The sequence below is a fragment of the Peromyscus maniculatus genome, chromosome 11 (genome assembly GCF_049852395.1).
Source record: "Peromyscus maniculatus bairdii isolate BWxNUB_F1_BW_parent chromosome 11, HU_Pman_BW_mat_3.1, whole genome shotgun sequence".
Taxonomy (NCBI): domain Eukaryota; kingdom Metazoa; phylum Chordata; class Mammalia; order Rodentia; family Cricetidae; genus Peromyscus; species Peromyscus maniculatus.
The window spans coordinates 65,968,920-65,993,799 of NC_134862.1; the positions used below are offsets into that span (position 1 = coordinate 65,968,920).

Here is a 24,880-nt window from a genome sequence, read left to right on the forward strand (position 1 = left end):
GGCAGAGAAAGGCAGACCAGAAGGGACAGGTACTGGAAATCACTAACAGCTTCCATATGGAAATGATCTTAGGTAACCAGTGCCTGTCTTTAAACTACCTGACACACGGGGCATTTCCCACCTCCTACCAAACCAGCAGAGCATCTGAAATGACAGGCAGGCCCTTCCCAGGCCAGCTCTCTGGCCTTTTCTCTCCGGGCCCCTCATTTAGACGCTTTTCCTATAAACCACGCTGCTCACACTCTAGCCTTTTAACTTCAATCCTCTTCAACCATTATCACCCAGCCTGGTGCAAAAGTCTTGGTCACACAGAAAACGGTCTCTGATAGATATTACAAAGAAAAAAATGCAATTCACATGAATCCATGAACAATTCCCATTGCCCTCCTTGCTTAAGGGGCGAATAAAATGATACAGTGTAAAGCATGGGATGTGGAACCTCAAATACAGGTCTAGACAAGTGTGTTACATTAAATATTCACATTGATATGAATTTACATATTTAATAAATGCAAATGATTTCCATATTAATAAAAACACTAAGTCTTCAGTATGTAGTACACCTATCTGCAATTCTAAACCAATGGCTTTAATGAGGATCCCTTGGGGTGCTAACCTCTACTGTTGACAACCGACTTCTAAGTGCTGGCTGAACTCCCTCAGCCCTAATGCCTGGGGATTAGAAACAGTCCAAATATCAGGTTTTCAAATTTTGGAATATTTATGCAGTCTATACTGGTTGAATAACTTCCCAGTTAAATAACTTTAAAACTTTCCTGTTTTGAAGCATATCAAATTTTCTAAGGATATCTAGTATCTATAAATTAAACAAACATTAACTGCTTATTCAAATATATATAATGTATCCTCAGTTCAGAACTAAAAGGTCACTTATCCTTAGCATAAGATGTAAAAATATAAGCTATACTTAATTTCAAACCTGAGAGTAGCAAGAATTTCAAACAACAGCAGTAGTTCACATGGACATGAACACACCCTGAAACTGTGAGAAAACGAGTTCTGGAAAAACTCCCAAAGCTTGAAGCCAACCATAATGACAGGGTTAGCAATTTCACACACCACCCAAGATGGAAAAGGGAAAAACACTGGTAATGTTAAGTGACTCTGCTAGATGTCTAGAGCATCAAACATCTAAATAAATCATTTCCCAGGAAGCTTTACTCACTCACTGAACTGTTGTTTAAGCTAAAACATCAATTTATACTTTCTATCATTTCTAAATGCTTGAGGCACACATTTAAGAAGTGTGAGAAAGAAGATTTTCAAAACAAACTAACTCAGCATCTTCAGGTAGAAGGAATCAGGTGATAAAGACAGCAGCAAAGGATTTCATTTACCCTGCAGCCATTTACCGCCTTCACTGAACTAGAAGAGCGTACGTATTAAAGGCAAGGGGGTGGGAACACTGCTCCATCAGTCCAGTATGCCTGCACACAGCTCTGAGAACGCACAAGAAAGAAGATGCTGTGTTCCAAACCAGCTTGAGCTGCCTGTACACAGGAGGTGCCATTTAACGTGTCGAGGAGGAGTTTTCAAATGTTTAACTCTCAAGGGGGATACAGGACTACAAAATAGAGTATGTCAAGGTTAAGTGTAGAAAATTCAGGAAGATAACAAGTTAAGTAATTATAAAGATCGATGACAGGGCTGAAGAGATGAATGAGCAGTTATGAGCACTTACTGCTGGTCTTCCAGAAGTTGCCAGCCCCAAAGAGGAGTGCTCACAACCACCTCTAACTAGCTCTAGGGCAGTGGTTCTCAACTTTCCTAATGCTGTGACTCTTTAACACAGGTCCTTAGTTGTAGTGACCCCCCCCCCCAACCATAAAATTATTTCATTGCTACTTCCTAGCTGTAATTATGCTATTGTTATGAACTGTAATGTAAATTTTTTTTTGGAGACAGCAGTTTGTCAAAGAAGTCGCAACCCACAGGTTGAGAACCACTGCTCTAGGGGACTTGCCACCTCTGGCTTCCAAAAGCACCTACCCCATACCCACATGTAATTTAAAATAGTAAAACAAACCAGAGTGGTGGTGGCGCACGTCTTTAATTCCAGCACTCAAGAGGCAGAGGCAGGAGAATCTGTGAGTTCAAGATCAGTCTGGCCTACAGAGCTAGTTCCAGGACACAGAGAAACCCTGTCTCAAAAAACCAAAAACAACAAACAACAAAAATCAAACAAAAAAAGTAAAACTTTTAAAAAATATATACAGACTGAGTAGACTGCATTTGTGTATTTAGAAATTTACACACACACACACACACACACACACACACGTAACATGTTACACACGTAACAACTATGAATGAAAAAAGAGGCCATGAATATGAAAGAGAATAAGAAGGGATAATGGGAGGACTTGGAAGGGGTAAAAGGAAAGGAAAATAATGAAATTATAATCTCAAAAAAAGGAAATAATTAAAAAGAAGAACTCTGACCTTCTATACCAAAATACGCATATAGGTTAACTAAATGTGCTCTAAACATTTTGTTTTATGTCATTTTGCTGGGAGTTTCTACATTCTACTCAAGACTGACTCTTAAAAGTCCATTTAACTCACAATACTATGTACTTGTAACTTTTAAAAACATACTTATATACTATTAGCAGTTGAAGCATGAAAACAACCCAATGAATCAGAAATAGATTTAACTATGTGGCAAAAGTGTGCTATTGTGGAATGATGAGAGAACAGAATGGCGTGGGAGGAAAGCTGAATTACTCCTAGGTTCTCCAGCTTGCCAAACGCGCACAGTATCTTGGGACTTCTCAGTCTCTGTGACTACAGAGCCAACTTTCTAGTTAATGTGTATACATGCATACATATTGTGTATATAGGTATAAAATGGCTTTTCCTATCTGTAAGAAATCATATATTAAAATATATACATGTATAATTATCAAGGGATATATGCATATACATGTTCACACATTAAATGTATTATATATATGGCGAATCCTGGTATGCTATTCTTACCACCTCACTGCTAACTTGAAACTATTTGAAAATACCAATTATGAAGAGAAATTAAATTCTGAATTACAAAGCTCTTTAACTTGCAAAATTCAGTTATCTAAACCAGCTACGTGCCTAATAAAAATCCCAATTCTTACCAACAGATGGCGATAGAGGTCACTTGTTCAGTAACAACCACAGCCAAATGTGTTCATAAATGGTGTTTTGGATTAAGCTACGTGTATTTTTGCCTCAAGCTAAAAGAAAGAATATCAGATGAATATTACTGAAAAGGTGGAGGCATTTTAAAGATCTCATCTTTGGATGCATTTCAAATCCCAGATCTTTCCTCATTTTGATACCCCCTCACTCCAAGGCCCTTCAATCCTCCCCCTGCTCCCCATGGAGAATCATGGCTACAGAAACTTGCTGTAAAGTGATGAGAAAGTATAGTAGAGAAAAAAAGCACATTTGCTAACCCCATGCTCCACTCCACTTGGCAGTTTTAGATAAGAGAGCATCAATCTGGTAAGAGATCACGGGAGTCACGGGAGCCAACCTGTAACTGGTTACTGACAGGCAGGTTTTAACTGTGCATCTGTTTGCTAATCTCTGGCGCATTCTGCATAGCCAGACCATCTTGTCTTACCAATCCTTTCTCAAATGTTCAGCTGCTGTGAAAACGGAGGAGTGGCAGGAGACACCTAACTAGCTTTTAATGGCAGTTCATTACAATAACAAAGCAATGCAGTCAATGTATAAACAAAGGCCGAGAGAGCAAAGTCCTTCCTGTTAGAAGACTGCCAAGAGTCTGAGCAGAGCAGAGAGCAGAATTCAAGAAAGGAACTGCAACTATCACGAACTAAGTGTGGAGAAGTAGGTATGAAGGGTGAGGTTTGTCACAGTGAGACAAAGGCCAGACTTATCCTGCACCCAAGTAAAGGACGGGTGCTTATAAATGGATTGCTAAATGAGAAGGCTCTGCAAATTTGACTTTGAGAGTTAAATAAAATACAGAGCTAAAAAGGCTGAGAACATTGTCAGCTACAGAATTCAGACATTTCAACAAATGGATGCCTTTGTGATAACTTCAAGTACAATAAATCCTTGACACCATGAGGGATCTGTCCCCAAAATAGCTTGAAAGACCCCCATACACACACATTTGAAAATACTACTATGGCACACAAAACATAAAGACATAATTAATTTTCTTTTTAGTACTACAAACAGTTAATGATTCTAAGAAGTCTAAAATGACAGATATTTCTAGATTTCTTTTCAGTCACTATGAATTAGCTCTAACAGCTGGTAACAAAGGTCATTACACAGCATACATATTAATAAATCACACTGGAATGTGCCTACTGGGTAGGAGACTAGTATCAAATCTCTACTCACTACAAATTATCATACATTACAAACTCTCCCGGTCATTCGCAGAATAGTGAAAACCACAGCCTTAATTTGTGAAAGCCAGGGATCTACTCCATCAGGATCTAACTAGCCAAAACATCACATTCTCTAACGTGAAACATCCCATTAACTAGGGGTGGGTGTTTGTTTCCTGGCAGTACTGGGATTGAACCTGCGGCATCCATCGGGTATGCAAAGCGAGCACTCTACCACTGGGCTACAGCCACCGCCCCCCACTAATTTGAAATTAACAACTCAAACGGGGTGTGTTGGCCCAGGCCCATCATCCCAGTACTTGGGAGGCAGGCAGGAGACAGGAGTCCCAAAGCTAGTCTTGGCTATGTAAGAGGCTCAAGTAGGAAACCTGTCTCAAAAAAGGAAGGGGGGGGGGGGGGCAGAGGAAGTGACTGGTTTGCCAAATAAATGTGGCTTCTATGGCCCAGAGTCAACCAGCTATAAAATATTTGAGAAAAGAATTAAATTGCACTGGACATGTAATTTTTCTCATCATTCCCTAAACATACGCTCCCTAAACAAAACAAATAAAACACTATTTTACGTAGCATCTACATTGGGCTAATATTATAAATAATCTAGAGATTAGGAAGATATGCACAGGCTATATGAAAATACTCTAACACTTTATTTATTTATTTATCTATCTATCAATAGTCTTCCCATGTTGCCAGATTCACTCTGACTTTACGATCTTCCCACCTTCACTTTTTAACCTGAGATTACAGGACTGCCTGTACCATCATGCCCAGCCACTGCACTAATTAAAACAGGTACCTGAAGATCTGGAGATTTTGGTAACCAATATCCTGTGAATACTAAGGGAATGAATCACTATGTTTACATAAGGACAATCCCAGTACACATATGCATGTGTACACAGATGAATGCAAGCATGCACATGCACAAAGAAGCCCCTGGAAATAATTTCAGCCGAGGGATTTGTCCTAGGGACGGACAGTTGGCTCGGGGGGTAACACACTTGTCACACAAGCATGAGGACCTAAGTTCTGATCTCTGGCACCCACACAAAAGCCAGGCATGCTTCTAACACAGTACAGGAAAGGCAGAGACAGGCAGATCTCGGAGCTCACTGGTCAGCCAGCCCAGCTTCTCCAGTGAGTTCCTGGCCAGAGAGAGAACCTCACTTTAAAAAATAAGAGAGAAAGTGGGGAAGACACAAAGTTGACGCCAGCCTCGACATGCACCACATAAGCACATGTATGCACGCACACACCCACCCACAGTGTTTATCAATTACTCATTAGGAAGATGTAAATTAAACCACACTTGATACTACTACAAGCACATTAGGTGTTTATAACTTTTTCAAGATGATGCTCTAGCAAATTCAGCCTGTTTTCCACCAGACTGACTTTACTGAGAACTGAGAATCTGTTCTCAGATGATGCGTTTACTCCTGAGTAACTTCCTGGCCACGCAACGAAGTGTTCTGGACCCTGGAACACTGTCCTTCATGGGCTGTAACAGCCCTCCAAGGTAAATACTAACAAGCAAATGAGAAAGTGGAGATTGCAGGGCTTAGAGGGGGAGGAGCTCTCTCAAGAGCAAAGACACATTCTCTAGAAAGTTCCTACTTTTCATCTTTTCTTTCACATTCCATTTGCTAGAGCTCCTTCAGATTTGTCCACCAAAGAGAAAATGTCAGGGTACTCACAGAGAATCTTACATCTTAGATGAGTCTCGGCAAGGAGAAACTGTGCAAACTAGAAATCTGTGCTTAAGGGAACCCCAGTGTTGGTCTCAAACCTGGGACAGATGGCCAACTGAGGTGCCTATTAACATAGCTAAGCGGACACTGGCTGCCAGGTTCTCCCAGCATCCCTCAGGTCTCACCTGTTACAGGATCCTCCTGGCTGGCAAACCCCACCCCTTACCCTAAACTTCTCCAGCCCAGGGGTGGGCTTCCCTTCCCCCAGCTGCTCTTCCCTGTATAATCCAGCCATTTTAGCTACACTGGTCCTTTTCCCCTTCTGGACTCTTGGTCTCCTGGCTCTCCCTCCTCCTTCCCCTCTGTCTTCCTAGGCCCGGCTCAGGGTCCTGTTCACTCCGGACTCTCCCGGATGTCTGCCTCTGGCGGTGCTCTCCCTCACATCTACAATAAACTTTCTCCTCCACCCCAGTAGGAGCCATCAAGTCCTCCTCCTCCTCCTCTTTTCACTCAGCCAGCAGGAGAAGTACTTTTGACCAAGCCTTGAGAATGGGTAGAAGCGGCATGTGTAAGTCTTTGGGGAGAGGGGAATGAGGACACACATATGTACACAGGCTCCTGATATCATGGGAAGAAACCCGCTCTTCTCCGAGCCAGCACATCCTAACTGAAAGACCAAGGGGAGCCCAGGACATGGATCACCCAGTATGTAAAAAAAAAACGTGTACTAAATGCATATTTTAAAAAATGCTTTATGTTAGTGCATACACAGCTATAGAATGGTTTCCTAAAGGGGATAAGGAGTTAAAAATCAGCTAAGATTTGCATTCTGAGGGAGAGAAGTATGCCATAGTACTTTTATTTTAGAAAGCAACGTTTGTGGCTGATGAATGAGAGAGAGCACCTCAAAGGCAGAGGAAGGAAGCCAACAGATGATTTTTGAGGGAAGCCTATTTCCAAAGGTAAACTTGCCAGAATTTGCTATCTGATTGTGGGTTGTGTGGGAAATGAAGGAACTACGGCTGTTCTCAGTTATGCTCCTTAGAGTCCATGCCATTTGCTCACTCCACATCCCCATCATTAAGAGCGAGAGCAGCTAGAGTGAAGGAACTAGTCCATTTGTAAACGTCCACCTCAAGGGAACTAGCCAGAAATACCCACAGAGAAGAAACGCTCCCGACAGAACCGGAACCGACAGGCCTAAGCCAGTCCCAGTTCTGCCCCGAAACCTGACTGGAACACAGCCACGGTCACGGTCACCCATCCACACTGTCCTTAGAGCTTTTCCCCTACAGGCAAAACCCAACAGCACACAGAGACTGTGCAGTCTTCAAGGTCCACAGTAACCTCTGCACCTTGACAGAAAGTCTGCCAACTCCTGGGCTACAGCAAGGTCTGTCTGAACAAACGCCGCCTGAACGTGACAGAAGAGAGGAACAGGCAGAGCACGGCCACACGCACTATCCCACAGGTGCGCCAAGTCCTGCCGTGTGAGCGCCGGCTGAGTCTGCCGCAGCAGCAGCAGCAAGCTATTTAGATCCCAGCCGAACTGAACCTACAGACTCCGTACTGCCATGTTTTCAACCTCCGCCATGGCATCGCCCTCCCCAATCTTCCCTTCAGACTACCTTGCTCTTTTAAAATGGAAAAGGATGGCAGTGCACTCTACATTTCAAAAAGCTAGAGCAAAGGAGTCTGGGTATTTTTACCACAGAGAAATGATAGATGTAACCAGATTTATACAAATGTGTACATGTACTGAAATGCCAGGATACCTCAACAAATATGTACAAGTTTTTGTTTTTAAAGATCAGTTAAAAATAAACTTGGGAGTTTTTAAATGGAAAAGAAAACAACTACTAAGATCCAAGTATTATCATGTAAAACTACTAAAGCGTCTGGTCTGAGAATGAGGTCTTGGCCTATTTATGAAATATCAGCAAAAACTTGACCAAAGAGGCCTTTTAAATTCACCAGTGTCAAATACAAGTTTCCTACTTGACACAGTCATTAATTATTTCATAGACAACAATTAACCCTCAGCCTATAGCTGAAGATGGAGCTGTACTGAGGGCCTCTGTAGGCCAAGGCTGGGGAACTGCATGTGTGAGGGCTGACATTAAGGCTTCTCACAAGACAGGAAAACACTGCAATCCGGCCAAGCTGCCCGACACTGGCTAGTCTATGACTCCAGGTCTCACACACTCATTATTCATCCGCTCCCACAGACCTAAGACACAAGCTTCTCCAAAGACTTTGTGACTTGTTCCGACAATTAACACACTCGGTCAGGAATGGTGACAGCAGGAGCCCGATGGTAAGCAGCCAAACCGACTTCAGACACCTTCTTAGGCTCCTCAACTGTGGTAGCACTAGCAGCTGGGACTGGTTAGCTCTTTGCTGGGGACTTTGCTGCGCACTGTAGGCTTTTTGGTAGTACACTCATTCATCTACACACACACACGGGTACGTGGGGCTGCCATAAATAAGGCTGCCACGGACGGGAGTGTGAAGGCCCTGGATCTTCAACAACTACCCGGGGATGAAATAACTGTCTCCTATGGGTTGTACCATGTTAGTCCCAATGGCAATGTACAGGATCCTAGTTTTCTTTCACATACTTGGTATGAAGGTCCTTTTGCTCCGCAGTGGTAGCTTACTGTGATTTCAATCTTCATTTTTCTAGTGCTTAATAATAATCCCATTAATATAAAGGCTGTGCATCTCTACATACACATAGATACAACTCCTTAATTAGATTCTTAATCTCTCCCATTCTGCAATATGTCTTTCATTCATGAAACAAAAGACCACACACCTTTTTTTTTTTTTTTTTTTTTTTTTGTTTTGTTTTGTTTTTGTTTTTCAAGACAGGGTTTCTCTGTGTAGCTTTGCACCTTTCCTGGAACTCACTTTGGAGACCAGGCTGGCCTCGAACTCATCGAGATCCGCCTGGCTCTGCCTCCCGAGTGCTGGGATTAAAGGCGTGCGCTACCACCGCCCGGCTAAAAGACCACATACTTTTTAAGCTGACAGAACTAATTTACCACAGTACCATTTACATGCTATATAACTTTGGGCAAGCTGACTTCTCATCCTATACCTCAATTTCACCAATAAAGCTAATAGTACACGTCACCAAGTTACTATGAAGACCCAATGAGCTAATATCAATTAAACACTTAGACCACAACCATGTATCTATTAAGTTATCGATAAATATCAACCACTGGTGGTCACATTTTACCCTACTTTTTCATATAGTATATACTACTTATCTTAGCAGCCCCACTGTGGGCTTAGAGGGAAATAAGTGACTGCAGGTAAATTAGCTCTAGTTGAGAATCTTTTAGGTGATCACAAAAAAAGAGAGATCTATGACCTCAAACAGCATTATATAAACATACACATTGTTTTACTAGACACTGCTTTGTGCACAGCACTGTTGTAAGAGCTTTACATATATATATATATTTCCCCCCACCCTCACGTCACCTGTGTGAAGTGGAGTATTAGAAGGACGCTTGTTCTGCAGGTGTGAAATGAGACAGAAGTTCATAACCTGAGCCTAGACTAGCGAGTGGCTCATGCCTGTAATCCCACCACTTGGAAAGCTGAGGCAGGAGAATTCCCTGAATCCAAGGTCAGCTTGTGCTATACAGTGAGTTCTAGGCCAACCTCAGCTACAGTAAGACCCCGTCACTCACAAAGTTAAACCAACGTTTTACCCATTTAATATAGTTGTTAAAAGACAGCACCAGAATTTTACAGCGAAAACTGATATTAAAGTTGAAATCTTGGGGGGGGGCGGTGGTAGGAAGTTGAAGTGGTCTCAAGAACAGAGGTGTGCCGGCCACAAGGCAGTCATTTTGAGAAGAGGGGCTCTCAACTGAGACAATGCCTCCATGAAATATGTCTGTAGGCAAGCTTGCAGGACATTTTCTTAACTAGTGACTTATGGAGGAAAGCCCAGGCCACTGAGGGTGGTGCCGTCCCTGGGCTGGTGGTCCTGTGTGTGTGTAAGAAAACAGGCTGAGGAACAAGCCAGTAAGCAGCACTCCTCCAGGGCCTCTGCATCTGCTCCTGCCTCCAGGCTCCTGCCTCCAGGTTCCTGCCTCCAGGTTCCTGTCCTGACCTCCCTTAGTGAGGGACTGATGCTGGAAGTGTAAATGAACTACAACCTTTCCTTCCCAAGCTGCTGTTGGTCACAGTGTTCTATCACAACAACAGAAAAGCAGTCAAGACTGGTTCATTCCAGTGAAGAATAGTAACATAAAGCCAGAACACCGCATCGCATGCTCTGTACCTTGTCTCTCCGACTGTGGAACTTGTCTTGTCTAGGCAAACAGGCCCGATTCTTTTCTGCTTATCAAACGGTTTCCCCATGCCCTTTAAATGTGCTGTGACTCAGAGCTTCTGATTAGAACTACCTTCCACCCCTTAAAGTAGGTTTCACAGGACTCGGACGTAACACAGCCTTCCAGCTTCAGTCCACTTAGGCTAACAGCAAGTTAACGCCATGTTTGTTATAACGGACTACACTTTTCCTAATCAAATAACCCCACATCGTTAGATAGCTTTAGCCATTTTTAGTGGCCCTGGATCAAACGTCCACTGCTGAACCAGCTGTTGCAACACAGTTTTATATGGCATAACACACAGCTGTGGAGGTCTGTTGTGTACTGTGGAAAAAGCAGATCTCCTTCAAAGGAACTACTGACAGGCCAGAATTATAATCGGCATGTCTGGGACACTGAGTCAGATAAACCACTGCTAATCGGGAGCTCAAACGACCTGCCAGTCTTTCTAATCTGTTTAGTTACAGTAACTAAGCAGCTATAAATACACATTGGTGGTTACTAAGGAGATCATATCATGCACAGCAGCATCACATAGTTAAGACATGGGTCAGGGGTACAGTTAGTACTTTTTCAGTCTTTAAAAATTACATTTTATGTATTTACCGTTCATCTGTACTCGTGTGTTTTGTAGGCGCACAAAGCACAGTGTGGACGATGTGAAGGTCAGAGGACACCTGGCAGAAGCGGGAACCAGTTCTCTCTCTTCCTACCACACGGGGCCGTGGGTCCGTGGCTGATGGCAGGCCACCTCGCTGTCTCTGCTGCAGCCACTGTTGACTCTGAGTTTCTATGCTTATCCAGGGAATAAAAGGAGGAACACTTCCTGTCAACTACCATTTCTCCTCTAACTGGATGAAATTTCCATTCCCACAGCTCAGCTGTCGGGCCCCATGAGACTCGGTACTACAGGTAATTCTCTGTGCCCTGGCTAGAGAAGCAAAATAGAGCAAAAGAAGGTTCCGCGGTGTTAGGAAGTCCCTCAAGTTCACACCGCGGAGAGGGATCTTTAAAAGCCTCTGGCATGCCTTATAGTTCAGTTGTAGAGTACTTGTGAGAGTACTGAGTTTGAGTTCCAGGACCAGGAAGGAAGGAAGGCAGGGAGGGAGGGAAGGACGGAAGGAGGGAGGGAGAGAGGGAGGGAGGGACAGACGGACGGACGGAAGGAAACTTTGGCATATGAATTCTTGAACCACCGTCTGCTCTCTTACTAGCAGTAAGAATTTACCCCTTTCTCTGATAGACTTGGTTAACAGGAGTAGAAGAAAAAAGTCGGCCCCAAACGCAGCAAGGCTCCTTTCTAACAATGGTTTTTAAAGCACTTCTCTGAGGAAGGCTGTCTAACATACTCATGAGACATCTTTCTTTTAGACTCATTCTAAGCAGATTAGATTTCTCCAGTCTTCAATCACTAACTCTCTTCAGCCTTGAGAAGGAAATGGAGCACGCAGCTCATGTCAGAGGCTAACAATACATATTATCTCGGTGCTCATCTGTCCTGCTTCATTTTCCAGGGCTTCAAAACCTAGCCCTACCCCGTCCAACGCAACCACACTTTCCGCCCCATCCCAAATAAGCCCTTCAACACAGTGTGCCAAGAGGACTGAGTCCTCCTGCCTTATCTTCAGTGCGTACTCAGTACGTCTTTCATTAAGGACCACACCCCCTCCGGTGCGCGCCCCCTGTGAAATGTCAGCACTCTTCAAGTTGACGGATAATTATGTATTATCTGATGTTATGGACTATGGTTTCACATGTAAGAGTCGGTCTTTCACCAAGTTGTAAACAAAGATACCTGTATAACATTCTCAAGTACTATTCACACAGAAAACAAAAAACACCATTGCTTAAAAGGAGCTAAAGTTAGTTGCTTATCTGTAAAACCCTCAGGATATTTGTTCAGCACCCTCCCTCACATCCTGACTTAAGAGTAAGGGCACAAACCTCACAACCCTATAAAAAACGCCAAACTGTGAGAGAAAGGCAGCGGAAGTCATTCCTAAACAACTTCTGGACGCTCACAGACTAAGAGCTCTGTCAATCAAACTGGAGATCACCCACCTACAAACCCCACAATGTCTATAAAGGTGTTGGCACATGCACAGAGGTGCCACAGACTATTCAGGGATTTTCTAATCCCAGGCCAGGAAAGCTCTAAACAATTCTAACTATTCCTCTATATCAGAACTGGAAGAGTAATCCAGAAATCCAGAGTGATCTCAGACACTATGCTGTGGCTACATCAAATCTCGGAAATTCAGAGAGAAGCAGTCTTACACACTTCACTAACACAGTTTCATTTAGCTCTACAGTGAGTCTATTGCGGTACTATTATGCTCACTTTACAAAAAAAAGAGACTAGGACTGAGATGTGGCTCAGTAATACATTTTGACACAGAAAAGCCTTTTTTTTTTTTAGATCTATTTATTTTTATTTTATGTTCATGAATGCTTTACCTGCATGTATGTGTGTGCACAAGCTGGTCTCATATCCCCGGGAACTGGAATCACAGTCGTTACCTGCCACGTGAAGGCTGGGAACTGAACCTGGGTCCTCCACAGGAGCAACAAGTGCTCTTAATCACTGAGCCTCTCTCCAGGCCCAGGCAAATCTGTTTTACAATGTACATTAGTAACGACAACAAAAAGATACGACTAAAGAAAACCTAAGACACAATAAAACAGGTTTCATTGATTTCAAGGTATCCATTTTTTCACCTTTTAAGATCTCTAGTCAGGATGCTGTCATTTTTATTCCTAAATGTACATTAAACAGTGAATCATACAATAGAGGCCAACTTAGGGTCAATAAAATATAGTAAGCCATGTGACAAAAGATAATAGGGAAATTAAGGCTGGTGAGGTAGCTCAACAAAAAAGGACGCTTGGCACACAAGACGGGCAACCTGAGTTCAATCCCTGGAATGAATCCACGTAACGGTCGGAGAGAACTGACTCCGAAGACGCCCTCTGACCGCCGCCACACACTTGCCATGGCGCACACACAAAGCAGCACACACACTCATGCACACACGATAGATAAGATGTAATTAAAAAATTTAAAAAACCCATACACGCCGGGCGTTGGTGGCGCACGCCTTTAATCCCAGCACTCGGGAGGCAGAGCCGGGCGGATCTCTGTGAGTTCGAGGCCAGCCTGGGCTACCAAGTGAGCTCCAGGAAAGGCGCAAAGCTACACAGAGAAACCCTGTCTCGAAAAACCAAAAAAAAAAAAAAAAACCCATACACATACCAAGTCCCCTTGAACGTCCACAGTCGTTACTAGAGGTTGGCAGGGGAACTAGACGGGGTTCGATTGATTAGTGCATGATGTATACAAGCACTGTGGTACTGCACTGAGATCCAGTAATGTGTACACTTAATGCTCATGAAAAACCCAGAGCCTAGTCACAAGCTCAGCACTTGGGAGGCAGAGGCAAGAGGACAGATATCAAGTTCGAAGTTAGCTTAAATAAAACCAGCAAAAAACGCACCCAGAAACACGACACCAGAAGTCTACTAAAAATGGAGAGTGAATTGAAGAGGCAAAGCATAAAAGCAGCAAAAGAAAGTAAAAACATTAAGCTTAAGCTAACGTTTTTTCCTTCTTTAAGAGAAGTTAAATCATTCTGATTTCTTATTTTATGTGCATTGGTGTGAAGGTGTCAGATCCCCTGGAACTGGAGTTATAGACAGTTGTGAGCTGCCACGTGTGTGCTGGGAACTGAACCTGGGTCTTCTGGAAGAGCAGCTGGTGCTCTTAACCACTGAGAATCTCTCTAGCCCCCAAATCATCTTGATTTTTAAAGACAAATTAAACACTCGAGAACACCGAGTGTGGGTGTGTGCTTTTCACTGTCCTGTACTAACAGACACAATCTGGCTGGTTTCTACTGTGTCTATGAGACAACAAAACGATACAATTTCCACTTGGCTCCGACTAGAGCACAGGTAAATACCAGTAAAGCACCACCGAAGCCAGTGGTGGACTCTGCTGTAAGCACCCCCTGAATACTTAGTCTCTTACACAAGTTCAGAAGGGCTGACGATCTGATGCCCTGACGGTTCTTAGAGCCCTGCTGCAGCAGGTGACCGCCAGCCAATCAGCCCTTGGGCAGCCATGGGGCTGCTCTCACAGAACCTAGCTGCTTCAGGCACGTTTGCCTTGCAGTCTCCGCCACAGCAACAGTGGCTGTCCAGACACAGTTCTGGACCTCTAGAGCACTATTCTACCCAACGCTGCCCCGGAAGTCCCAGTGAGCCCTAGCAGCCATTCTCACAGAGGGAGGAGGTGGAAGCGCTTCAGCAGAAGGCCTGTGACTGGAGGAAACACTCCCTCCGGGCAGAAGCTGACTACTGCCCGGTAGGGTCAACCACGAGCCACCCTCCTGTGCGGACCCTTTGGTGCGCAGCATTAGGCCCAGAGGGGGTCTTCCCTTGCTACTTTTGATAATGATTATCACTCTTTCAGCATGGTGAGCTGGTCACACCAAGAGGACTCAGCAGAAAATGCAGCAGAGCCACGGCAGCAGCCAAGGCAACAGAGGGGGCCACAACCATCAGAAACAACGGAAGGCACACAGACTGGGGGCGGGGGGCGGGGGGGGGGGGGGCACAGCAGAGACAGAAACTGCAGGGCACAGTTGCTAGAGCTCAGGGACCTGCCAAGTCTTAAGGGCCAAGGGTCCTGACAGCCCAGGTAGGACCAAGCGCTGTTGGCACCAGCCACTGTAGGGACTGTGGGGCCCGGTACCCAAAGCACGGCCACAGCTTAGACGGGAGCTGTAAATGAAGCAGCAGCCAGTGTGGCCACTCACTGCCGCTTGCTATTGCTTGAAGCCAAAGATGCATCTGCTTATGGAGTGACGGGCACGCAATGCTCAGACTGGAGCTATAAGGCCTCCGTGTCTACCACTCCGGCTCCTAGGCCTTGGGCACTCAAGCAGACTTTGTCCGACTCTAACAGTTTCTCACCTCCTCATGATTTCTACCTGCAGTCAAAGGGCTCTAGCTTTGCCAGGTTGCAGACACTCTGCAGTGAAACAGCTGACCAAAGAACCCAGAGGCAGAGTTTTAGCAGATGCCACCAAGGGGCTCTCCCAAGTCAAAGCCACCACCGGAGTCTCCACCTCTCTCTGGGCGGGTCAACACTGCATTTCAGGCATTTTCACCAATGCCACTCTGGTGGGCAGTACTGCATCATCATTTCAAACTCACCTGTGTCTCTGAACTTGACAGACAAGCACTCTGTTGCCTTGGCCATTAGGATGTTTTGTTTTGTAAATGCCTATTCAGATTGTTCATCTATTCATTCACGCAGCAACGACCTATCTTTAAAACACACTCCAACAAGCCCTCTGGCAGAGACAAGTGCTATAAACACATTTCTAATTTGTCATTTGCCCTTTTGGTCCCTTAATCCTATTACTTGATGAGTAGATACTGTGGTGGTATTGTTCCCCAAAATATTGTGCACCCTAATAAATTTATCTGGGGTCAGAGAACAGACAGCCACTAGATACAGAGGCTAGAAAATGGTGGCACTCATGCCTTTAATCCGAGCATTCCGGAGGCAGAGATCCATCTGTTCAAGGATACAGTCAAGCATGGTGACTCACGCCTTTAATCCCAGAAAGCGAGTCTTTAATCCCAGGGAGTGATGGTAGAAAGGAAAGATATATAAGGCGTGAAGACCAGGAGCTAGAAGCATTTGGCTGGTTAAGCTTTTAGGTTTTGAGCAGCACAGTTCAGCTGAGAGCCATTCAGATATGAGGACACAGAGGCCTCCAGTCTGAGGAAACAAGACCAGCTGAGGATCCGGAGAGGTGAGGTAGCTGTGGCTTGTTCTGGTTCTCTGATCTTCTAGTTCACCCCCATACCTGGCTCTGGGTTTGTTTAATTCATAAGACTCGCTAAGATTCATGCTACAAGATACCGTTAAGACACACTATCAATCTTTACTTTCCTGGCTAGTACTTTTCATGCTCTATTAAAAAAAATAAAATAAAATAAAAAACAAAAACAAACAAAAATAAGAAAACCACTTTCATCACTATAGTCATGTAAATATTTTTTCTTCCAGGTTTGAAGTGGGGATGAGGGAGAACACACCCGGAGCTGTGCCCATGCTAGGTGCATTTGGGCACCCCATCACGAGCACACACCCTCAGTCCTAGAAAGTTCCTGCTCACCTTTCACATTCTGGGCAGAGAACACACCCCCTATGGAACTATTTCAGAGAACAGAAAAAAAGAGAAGGCTTTACAATTTAGTTTATGAACTTAGCAAAACTCTGAAGAAAACCAAAATGCACACATATAATCTTATAGATGTAGGTTTAGGAAAAAACCTCTAAGACACTGGCAGAGCAAATTCAGCGGAGGGTTGGGGATGCGTCCCAGTTACAGTGGAGGCTGAAGTCAGGAACACGGGAAACTCAACAGAAAGCAGCACTAGCCCAACACATCCCGGAACTAGTCAAGAAGATGTCTCACTACCTACAGCGATACAGACAGACTCGTGAGCTCAACACCAGACTTCAGAAACTTCAAACACTGACACCAGGAAGTGCTTCTCAATCCTTCCTGTCAGACTTTTAAAAAAAAAGATGCTTACAGGCATGATGGAGCACTCCTGGAACCCCAGTGTTCAAGAGGCAGGGGGACTGCCAGAAGTGTGAAGTTGGCCTGGTCTACACAGCAAGTTCCAGGTCATCCAGGACGACACAGCAGGACCTGGGAAGCAAGGGTCTTCTACCTTACGTGTTAGAAATCAATAGTAAGAAGACACCTTGACCAAGTGTTCCTGTTAAGTTCTGAACATGAAATCCATGGAGTGGCAGAGACGGCTCAATGGGAAAACGTGCAGCACTAGTGTGAAGACCTGAGTTCAAATCCTCAGAACCCATGGAAAGCTGAACACAGCAGTGCACATCTGTGATCACAGAGCAGGGAAAGATGGGGGCAGAGACAGGAGAGTCCCTAAAAGCAGGCCAGCTAGCCTGGGGTAGGCACCAGCCAACAAACAGATACTGTCTTAATCCTGGGAGAAGGCTGGAACAAAGACCTCCACACACGTGCTGTGGCATGTGCATGCCATGCACATACATCATACACACATACACACACACACACACACACACACACACACACACACACACACACACAAAGAACTTATAAAATTAAGAAATTCTCTCTTCAGGTGGGCCTGGCAATCCTACTACATACAGGCGCTACTATATTCTTCCTTCACTCGGACGACGCCATTTATTGTCTTCTCAAGTCTCTGCTACACACTCTGACCCCTCCTTTCTGTCCACTGATGACCAATCACCATAAAGTAAACAGAAACACTCAGATGAGACATCACCAGCATGTCTCTACCCATGTTCTGCCTTCTCTCCCATTTCTGGAACATGCTCTACTGGTAAGGCAATGGTAAGGCCAGACCAAGGACTTACACACTACAAGGCACGCCACCTGCATGTCACCCGCAGCTCCGTTCACACTCCACACAAGAGCAAACTGTGTCACTGAACAGAGACTGTATGGCTCACTCTACCTGCACCACTTACAATTTAGCTCTTTAAAGCACACCGGCTACATGACCCACTAAATTCTGTGCATAAGAAATGAAGACTTGCTGGGCAGTGGTGGTGCACGCCTTTAATCCCAGCACTCGGGAGGCAGAGCCAGGCGGATCTCTGTGAGTTCGAGGACAGCCTGGTCTACAGAGCGAGATCCAGGAAAGGTGCAAAGCTACACAGAGAAACCCTGTCTCCAAAAACCAACCAATCAATCAATCAATCAAACAAACAAAAAACAAAAAAAAAACAAAAACCAACAAAAAAAGAAATGAAGACTCACAGGACACATATAACATACCAAGGTTACATCAGACAGACGAATGACAAAGGAAAAAAATCTTAAGACCATGTCACAGGTAAAGGAAGAAAACTCTGAATGGCACTAAGACACTTCAACAACTTGAAGGTAGGAAATCATACAGCAATCCCTTCTATTTCACAGAGCTCCCTACTTTCTACTTCAGTATTCCCTTCTATTTCACAATGCTCCCTTCTATTTCACAGTGCTCCCTTCTATTTCACAGTGCTCCCTTCTATTTCACTGTGCTCCCTTCTATTTCACAGTGCTCCCTTCTTTCTATTTCACAGTGCTCCCTTCTTTCTATTGCACAGTGCTCCCTTCTTTCTATTTCACAGTGCTCCCTTCTTTCTATTTCACTGTGCTCCCTTCTTTCTATTTCACTGTGCTCCCTTCTTTCTATTGCACAGTGCTCCCTTCTTTCTATTGCACAGTGCTCCCTTCTTTCTATTTCACAGTGCTCCCTTCTTTCTATTTCACAGTGCTCCCTTCTTTCTATTTCACTGTGCTCCCTTCTTTCTATTTCACAGTGCTCCCTTCTTTCTATTGCACAGTGCTCCCTTCTTTCTATTTCACTGTGCTCCCTTCTTTCTATTTCACTGTGCTCCCTTCTTTCTATTTCACTGTGTTCCCTTCTATTTCACAGTGCTCCCTTCTTTCTATTTCACAGTGCTCCTTTCTTTCTATTTCAAAGTGCTCCCTTCTTTCTATTTCACAGTGCTCCCTTCTATTTCAAGTGGAAATTATCATCTTAATTTGTAATCTAGCCCAGACAATGATCAAGGCAGAAAAAAGTATTTTCAGCTACGTCAACAATTCAAAAAGTTCACCCTGCCATACGTATTTTGTTTGTTATAAGACAGTTTCACACTTTGGCCCAGACCAACCTGGAACTCCTGCCTCAGCTTTCAAGTGCTGGGATTATAAGTGTGAGCTATCTTTTTCTTCAACGAAAGATGCAACTTACTCAAATAAGAAAGTAAGCTGAAAAAGGAGGAGGACGGGAGTCCGGAGAGCACAGGGCCCACGTGAACAGCACACTGTCAGGAGCACAGTGATGGGAGGCCACACTCAGGCAGTGCGTCCCAAGTGCAGGGCGGCACTGCAGAGCTGAGCAAAACAGAGGCTTCCCAGACATTCCCAATTCTTAACAAGTTTGAACACCTACCATCTTATGTGTCTGTAGATCTGGACAGACTAGAGAAAAAAAAGAAAGACAAATAAAAGGAAAAATACAAAAGAAAACAATCTAACCCCAAGAAATGTAATCGTAGTATGCTGCAAGGTTTAACTGATAATACAAACAATGAACTTGTAATCAAAACTGTGTTGTCACAATACAGGGCAGACAACAGAGGAAGTTCAGGGTGGCATAGGAATCCTAAAGCAAAACCCCTGTGAGCAGTCTAAAGTTGAAAGACAAAACTGCAGCAGCATGCACTCACGCCCGAGAAAATAGAAGCACTCGAGTATCAGCTATGGTGTCAAAACCTGCTGCTAGGCAGGACCTAGGAGGAAGGTCACAGAGACGAGGGAGGGGACTAAAGATCTGAAGTCATGTGGTGTAACTTCTTACATGTACGCTGCATTCCAGTACCAACTTTTAAAAAAGAACAAAGTGGTCATATCACTTAATATCAATTACTTTACTCTCTGACCAACAACTGAACACTGTCTAAGTGTCGGGTACTTTCCTAAGAATCAGGGAAGAGAAGGGAGGAGAGGGAGGAGGGAGAGGAATGAGGGAGAGGGAAGAGGGAGAGGGATGAGGGAGAGGGAAGAGGGAGAGGGATGAGGGAGAGGGAAGAGGGAGAAGGGGAAATGGGGAAGAGGGAGGGGGTTGGTGATTAAAACCCATCTGTACTATTTAAAATGAGTTCTTGAATAAAACTTGGGAACCAAAGGAAATAAAACCATAAAGCATGAAAAAGGAATGAGTGCGGATTGATTTAAAAATACTGGAATTTTATCATATCCAATCTTCATTCTCTCACTAAGGAGGAACTAATGGGAATTTAAACCACACTTAAGGAAGTAATTATAGGGTAATGCAATAAACTCACTCTTTTCCAAGGGACCTACTAACACTAAGATAACTTCAAGCTATCTGAATTATATTTTTATTAAAAACCAAATAACTATTAAAAAGTGTGAAATCCAGACAGAAGTAACTATTTCAAAAGCAAACATTAGACAGCAAAAACCTTGTATTCAGAAAACAGGGTCCATTTTAATGCATTTTATTCTCAAAAGTTTGTATGTGTTCATTTTACATACCAAACAAAAACAGGATTTTCAGAGAAAACAGTCAATTTCAACTAACAGATTAGCATTTAAAAGCTTCTTAGAGATTGGAGGTGGTGGTGAACACCTTTAATCTAGCACTCTGGAGGCAGAGGCAGGCAGATCTCTGTGAATTCGAGACCAGCCTGGTCTACAGAGTTCCAGAACAGCCAGGGCTACACAGAGAAACCCTATCTTGAAAAACCAAACCAAACCAAACAAACAAAAAGCTTCCTGGAGACCAGTAGTGCACTAAATGTTCAGGTGTGCATCTTCACAAATACTCTGCACTCCGGAGGTGGAACATCACATTCCACTAAGAGCTACCGTCTGGATTTGGGGGGGGGGGGTCACTGAGTGATTACTGGTGGCTCATTTCCCACTCTGAAATGGAGAGAATAATGCTTACATAAGGTAAAGGTTAGTTACTGACTGTCCTAAGAAGTAACAACATATTTATAAAACTTTCAAAGCTTTGAAAGATCTACACCAATGTGTGCCACATTGATTATTAATAATGTCTCATCAGATTTTTCACTTCCAGTAAGATTTTTCTTTTAGCAACAGAAGAACAATAGAGTGCTGCTTCACTGGGGGAAGGGGGATGTTTTACTTTTCTTAAAGACTCTTATAAACAAATAAATACCGAGAGAATATCAGCAAATATTTCATCTAAGTATATAAACCATAATTGTTTAGCCACACATAAACCACACACCCCCTGACTCCAAGTAGAGGATGTATTTTGAGTTTGTCTGGAAACCAGATACCCAATGTGTATAAACATAAGCATAGTTTAAGACAACTGTCTTGGTGCTTTTGTTCCCTAACAGTTCCTTCTATTCTCAGAAGGAAAAATGCAAATACTATCCTAACTCAAAAGGCATCATGAATCTTTACTTCTTCAATTTTTAAACTAATAGACCTGCCCACTTACCACTTTATCTCCATCAGGGCACACACCTATTTTTTTTCCTGCAGAGTTCCCTCCACGTCTTTCATACTACAGCACCCATCAGGTACTCAATGTGTATAGAATAAACTAGTCTCTGGACAAAGGCTTGAAAGCAGCCTGGTCGGGATGTCCACATCTTTAATCCTAGCACTCAGAAGGCACAGACAGGCGGTTCTCGGGGAGTTTAGAGGCCAGCCTAGTCTACATAGTGAATTCCAGGACAGCTGGGGCTACATAATGAGACCCTGTCTCCAAAAACAAAACAAAAGGTTCAAATTGCAAGCAAATTAATTTCACCAACAAAGCCACCTTTCACCACAACACAACCACTGTCCCAACGTAAGGCCACAATAAACTAAAAAGGATACACTAAAAAGGATTTAAATGCACACAAACTGCATTACTCACTCGTATCTGATTCACAGCTGACTTTTAAATTGTATTTTTCTCTCAGAATTTTTGGGTGTATCCTTCCTGATACTGTAATATCAGAAAAATAGACTGTGATCTTGACACACAAACAGATCTTTCAGCTTCTAATGCATCTGGCGTGAAACGACAAGGTGAACAGTATTACTGAAAAAAAGTGTAGTTCCTAAAATCAGGAAAAGGTAGAATATAATGGGGTGGGGAGGAAGATAGGTCTTAGTATTTCAAAATTACTATGGCAGAATTTAAAGCTTAAAATAACTACACTTAAGTTATTCAAGGAACTCAATAAACACATCCAATCTACAGATGTGGCTAAGACAAGTCATTTTCCACATTTCGAAGCTTCATGGCTACACATGTTCACTAGAGGCTATTACTATTAAAACAACTCTGTTTGGTTATAAACCCTACATCAGCAGTAACAGCACTACACTTACTGTATTTGTGATGCCACAGCCGGAACAACCATATCTGGGTGGGACAGGCTTTATACTTTGCAAGTTACCAACTGTGGCACTTCGTTACTCCGACACGCAGGGAACGAAAAGTTCGAGATTCTAATGGTCATCTTCAAAGACACAGGAACCCGAGTCCACCGGATGGTCAACATTAAACACACACACACCACCAAAGTCAACTCATAAACAAACACTGGTACAGAAACAAAGCTCTACAGCTACCTGAGCGTTAGGAGAGAAAGAAAATACAGAGCACCTACGGGGAAAGGCTCAATTAACTGCTGCGCGTGTTTTCATCCTCCGATCTTAAACAATAGGCACGGGATGCTTCTGTGGAGCGCTTTCTGCAGGGAGATTTCGGGTTGCAAACGCCCCTCCTCCACAGCTAGCATCAGGGCCCTTTCTTCCTCCTCCCTCACCCCTCCCAGCTCAAACAAATTAACATTCGTACTAAGGTACCTCCTATCAGCTCGCAGCTTCTTCCCAAACACGCCCACGCACCCTGAAACCCGCCTGCGTCTACACCGCACACGGCGGCAGGAAAAGCGCTTCGAGGGGGGCGGGGAGCCGCGGCAGAGCACAGGTCCGGGCTCCCTTCCAGGTCAGCTCCCCATCACCTCCCAAGCCCGGTGTTGACGAGCCCGCCTAAGCCCACACTGCACAGGAATTCCGGACGCTGCGGGCCGATGGCGCGGCGGTGCGGGATCCCACACCCACCCACCCCCACCTCCGTGTCCGCGCGCAGCCTCGGCGGCAGCGCCGCTCACCCCGCGCTCCGCGGGCGGTTCGGCCCCGCAACAGGTCACCCCGCCTCGGCCCGCTGCGGGGGTGCAGCCTGCACCCGGCCCGGGAGGGGGGTGTGGCTGGCACGGAGGGGGGGGGCCCGGTCCGGCTCACCTGAGAGGCGGCGGCGACGCCGGGGCCTCCTCCGCCACCGCGGGACCGTGAGCGCCCCGCAGCCCGCCCGCCCGCCCGCCCTCTCTCCCTCCCGTGCCGCGCACCGCGGCCGCCGCCATTGCCCGCGCCTCCCCGCACGCTCGCCCGCCCGCCCGCCCGCCCGCCACGCCGACCTGTGTAGCCGCGGCCGTCGCCTCCGCTTCGCCCGCAGCAGCTCCGAGGGAGGCAGCGCGCTCGCCCAGCCGAGCAGTCGGCGTCTCTCATTCAGCGCCCGCCGCCGGCGCTCGGGGGAGGGGAGTGCGCCGGATCCACCCCGGGCCGCGCAGGGGGCGCGCGCCGGGCGGGCGGGCGGGGCGGGGCGGCGCGGCGCGGCGCGCGCGCACCAACCGAGCGCGCTCGCGCGGCCGGCCGGGAGCTCCGGGTCGCCGGGGTCTCGGCGCGCGCCGCGGACGCCCGGCTTGTGGCCCAGGCCGCCCTGCCCAACCGCCGCCCGTACCGGTGCGTCCGCGGCGCGCGCCGCCGCCGCCGCAGCCACCGCAGCCGCAGCGCGGGGCCGCAGGGAAGAGCCGCAGGGCTCAGGACGGACAGGTGGGGGGCCCCCACGGCCGCTCCCGCACGGGGTCTCGGGGGCGCTTTTGCAGCTCACCTTTAAGGAGGCCCGAGAACAACCACAACAGCAACAAAAAAAAAGTCAGGAAACGTTTGCTGGGTCCCGGGATCAGATACCCCAGCCCACGCAGGCGGCGTCCTCAGTTGTCGCGGCAGGACGAGTGAAGGGGCTGCAGATGGGAAGAGTCACCACCCCACAGCGAGGAGGAGATCGTAAATGATGGAGTCAGTACTCTCGCACATTAACATGCCGGAAGTGTTGGGTAGGCCTCTGTAGGTGCTAAGCGGGGTGACTGCCCTTGGTTGAATGAACAAAACAATAGAAATTTGGCATCCCACCCCCCCACCCCCACCCCCGCGCCCCCGTCCCAGACTGATGAGTTCCAGGTGGACCTTGTGAATTCTTTCCTGCGAATGAAAGGGGATGGGAAGGGTGTTGTTTCGCAGGGTGCACCTAGGTGGCCTACTTAAAATTAGCACCATCTGATGCAGTGTGACTTAGTGGAAGGTTTTCAGTGAGCCACCTAGGTGTATCATTAGGTCATTCTGGAACAGATGCAGGCCTCTTCCAGGCAACGTGCAATAGAATGGGGGGGGGGGATTACAATTCTGTAGCAGCACTGACTAGATTGTGAAGGGACCAGAATTGTTCCTTCCTCCATATAATAACTAAAACCGAAGGGATTGCTCTTTCATGCAGGAGAAAGCTAACGACTGCCCCTTTGACTGCCTCCTGAAGGTCTTATGAAGTTGGAGAAGGTAGAATCCTCCTTCTACCCCTTGGTTAAATCACCCCCCCCTCCCCGTGCAAAAGTAGGTGTTAAGATAAAAACAATGCAAGAAAAAGCAATAAAGCCTGGAGTTGGATTTTATTCCATTTTACTTTGAAAGTCTCTCCAGTAGTGATGAAATCACTGAGA

General features: G+C 45.5%; 1 protein-coding gene across 20 annotated transcripts in view; it reads right to left on the bottom strand.

The window, feature by feature from the left end:
* The window catches only part of Ralgps2 (Ral GEF with PH domain and SH3 binding motif 2), a 140,633-nt gene extending 116,308 nt beyond the window's left edge, over positions 1 to 24,325 (bottom strand). For 2 of the 20 annotated variants that reach the window (XM_076547748.1, XM_076547743.1), the window contains exon 1: positions 23,525 to 23,700. The gene's annotated coding sequence lies outside the window, so the exon portion shown is untranslated. Of the gene's footprint in view, positions 1 to 21,972; positions 22,160 to 22,433; positions 22,527 to 22,714; positions 23,202 to 23,221; positions 23,269 to 23,351; positions 23,412 to 23,524; positions 23,701 to 23,997 lie in introns of those variants that run through there. The other 18 variants (XM_015992623.3, XM_076547757.1, XM_076547752.1 and 15 more) reach the window with 16 other exon arrangements.
* Positions 24,326 to 24,880: the final 555 nt, after the last annotated feature.